This window comes from Lygodium microphyllum, chromosome 12, assembly GCF_053477565.2.
Source record: "Lygodium microphyllum isolate KBCC chromosome 12, Lygodium_microphyllum_v1.1.10, whole genome shotgun sequence".
NCBI classification, from domain to species: domain Eukaryota; kingdom Viridiplantae; phylum Streptophyta; class Polypodiopsida; order Schizaeales; family Lygodiaceae; genus Lygodium; species Lygodium microphyllum.
Window position 1 is genome coordinate 84,500,966 of NC_141146.1, and position 3,931 is coordinate 84,504,896.

Here is a 3,931-nt window from a genome sequence, read left to right on the forward strand (position 1 = left end):
GCATGACAATGATCCCTACAGCTTCGTAGAGTAGTTCGAGCAAGTCTATGAAGCCAATGGCCTTACCGATCTCGCTCAGCAATCACAAGCTTTTGGCCTATACTTAGTGATAAGGGAGGACTTGGTACACTAGCCTAGATGCCGCAAAGTGCAATGACTTCAATAACCTCAAGAATCTCTTCATTAAGAGATTCTCAGAGGCTAGGTACTCAAACAACCTGATCGTATGACTCATGAACGTGAAACGGAGAGATAAGGAAGACATTAGGGATTATTTGACCCATGTGAGGAGTCTCTTTAAGAGAATCCCGATGAACGAACAACCCACTGAGAGAGCGGTGTCCATAGTCTTCATCAATGAGATATAAAGTGAAGAATTCTACAAGGCCTTGGCAAGCAACTCAAGCTTGCAGCGAGACGCGCTAGCTAGGGTCTTTGAAGAGGCCATTAGAGTGGATGAACAGATCAAGGAGAGAAGCTCCAAGAGCTCAAGCCAAGAAGAGCCTAACCCTAGAAACTCTGAGAGAGCTTCAACGTCAAGTGAAAGATTAGGCCCAAGTACTTAGGAAAAAGGAAAGGGCACTGACCTAAGTCAGGAGCTAGCCAAACTACAAGAGATGATGAGACGACCAACACGCCCTCGCGTTCAATGTGTGTATTGTGACGGAAACCACCTACCAGCTAAGTGTCATGGCTCTAGGTTCCTTCCTTGTGCAAATTGCGGTAGGTTTGGCCACAATGCCATGCATGGCAAACTGCCAAGGAGACTTCTGTACTCATAACCTTACAATCATCCTTATCTAGCAAATAGGCCGCCAACCTTCTTCAGAAGGGGAGCCCCATTGACTCTCTCTACACCCAACAATGCTAAACTAGCCATTCCTAGGATGGAGATAAACCCCATAAGAATACATAAACCACCTGGACCCTACGTAACCCATCCACCGAGCAATGGTCCAGTCCACTATGTGGAGGAGCCGAACGACAAAGAACCTTCCTTATGGATTACAAACCAATATTGGTGATGGCATTAGGTAGAGGTAGAGGTAGAGGCATAGGAGGGAAGACCCAAGAGCAGACTTGCAGTCACCTAGGACATATCTCCTCACATTGCCCCGAGAGAGAGCAGGCCAAACGGGACAAGGCAAATCTTAGATGCGTAGTGTGAAGTCACTTATCTCTTTTTCGATTGGCCTAGACAGAAACCATCCTCTTGTTTGACAATCGTACCATCAGTCCCATTGGGGTTGTTTGGTGTCGAGACACTCGACAAGGAGGCCCCGCCCATCCCATTGCATGTCATGACCCTTGCATGTCATGACCCACGGGCAGATGAAGCAAGCCATCATATCATCGCCAGGGCCTAGCAACTTAGATGCAGCCTCAATTGGAAAAAAGAATTGTCGGCAAAGGAAAAAGAAACCAGACGCAAAGTTCACTCTAAAAAAGGAGAGGGCCATAATGCTACCTACTGGAAAAAATGTGACAAATGCAAAGGCAGAAACGTTGGCTCCAAAGACGGCTAAGAAGGGAAGTGCAAAGGTTGGGGAGTACTCCAACCCAAATTGCCAACTCGAAGCCATCAAAAAAGTGAAGGAGTTGGTGAAAGAGACCCAAGAACACTTAAAAGACATTGAGCCCATATTGGAAGATGAGATCGATGATCTCTCAAGCATAAATATGCCTAACTTACCAGCACGACCAAAATCGAGAGATGCGACTACACCACAAGAAATTACGCTTAAACAGAGCTCGAACGCTATGGCCTAGTGAATCAATCAAGGCCATTGGCCTGGAAATGTAGGATTTGGAGAAAATTAGGCTGCTAGTAACTTCTGTTGAGCAATAGACAAATGATATATGCTCCAGGAAGAGCTGTCCTGAATCCCATATGCACAGTGAGGATAGTGGAGAAGTTGGAAAGCTATAAAAGCATATACTTGGTTCACTTTTTTTTGTATGAATGCTATTGTACTTTGTACTTAGAGTCTGTAATTCTATCCACTCAAGATTGTGTTTATGAGTCCAAGCTAAACTATATTGGAACCTAATTCACTTGAGTAAAAGTTTGTATCTAGTCATCAGTCTTCTTCATGTCTCTTGCTTACGAGTTCAAGCCTCCATAGCTAGATTGTGTTCAAGATCCATGTTTGCTAACATGGTATCAGAGCCATGGTGAGCTCAGTTTAGCCCTTTCTCCTACTTCTCCAGCTTATCATAGCTCAACTCTAGCTCAGGACAACTAGTTGAGTTCATCTCCTACTTTATTTTCACACACTTCTTCTTAGCCACCATAGCCAGACTGCACCTATCTTTAGTGGAGCTCTCAAATCTCATCATGCAGACAATTTCAGCTTAAGGTATCTTCTGAGAACCTCTTCCTCTGCTCACAGCATAGCTCTCTATCACATCAGAGTGTGACATTATCCATCCTAGAGCCCAACATTACAAAAATCGAGCATCATTGTCTCTGTTGCACCCTGTGACAGTCGTACAATCTGCGTGACGTGTGGAGGCTGTGATTCGTTCAGCTCATATGGGGCATTTAAAGCCTATACTATAGGCTATCCCCCATCCAATCCTCAGCCCAAATGGCTACTCCTAGCTCCTGCTACAACAAAAAAATCAGGGTTGTCTGAAACCCTAAACAGTGGAAGCCATAGCCAGGAACTTAAAAATCTTGGCAACCTTGTCTTTTCTTATTGGCATCATCAATAGTGACCTTGATCACTCTGAAATTATCTCTGAAGCCTACTGCAAATCTAGAAGGATCCAAGGAAGTTCAAAGATTACCTACCAACATCGAGCAAAATATCAAGATCTTCAAGATATAGTATCTATTGATACTCAAATAGTGCTTCTTGGCACTTGAATATTTCAGCTTCTGATTCCAGTTTCGAAGAACATTCTCAAGTTATGTAATGTTTTTAAAGTCACAAATATCGAATCCCTTGTAAATCTCAATCTTCGTGTAAAAGGATAGACACTGCCCGAGAGTTCTCATGGTAAGACCTCCTACTAAGATGACTGAAGTGGAACATATAGAAAAGTTTAATGGTGAAGTCTTTCATGCCTAGAAGGAGAAGACCATGTACCATCTTATGTGGAAAGACTTGCAGGAAGACTTGTGGAACTTGTTTGAAGATGATGCAGATAACAAGAACAAAGATGATGAAGACGGGTTCATTGAAAAATACTAGTTCAAATCCAAAGAATGGAAGAAGATGAATAACAAGGCACTAGGCATCATTGCCGGGGGACTAAGTGATGATGTGCTACATCATATATCTGGCATTCGAAATGCTAGAACCGCTTGGGAGGAACTTGACAAAATGTTTGGTACCCAAGCAAAGAACTCAAAGGTAAAATTACTCATGCAGTTTTATAAACTAGATATCAAAGACAGTGCTCTTATGACTATGCACATTAACAAGTTCAAGAGCCTAAAAACCCAGCTTGCAACTCTTAAGAAGAATATTGATGAAGGTGAAGCAATAGCGGTACTACTTGCAAGTGTAAACAAGGATCCATATGAGAACCTTGTGTCCACTCTAAGTAATGTTCCAAGTCTCTCACTCAAAGATATTGAGCACTCATTGCTTGATGGAGAAAGCAAATTTAAAAGCAAAGATGTAAAAGAGACCAACTCAAGGGAAAACCTCTTATACACTAGAGGAGCTAGTGGACCCAAGGGAAGAGGTCGAGGATTCAACACCAACAATAGGAGTCGGATGACATGTCATTATTGTGGTAAAACTGGCCATATTGTCAGTGAATGCTTCCACAAGAAAAGAGCACAGCAGATGCAGAATGACCACCACCAAAGTCAATTCATAAATGAAGAAGAAGAAAAAGATAATTTCACTACCATCAACAACTCTGACTGATTGTTTTAAGGAATTTGTTCCCATAGTGGATCTCTATGTTTCCC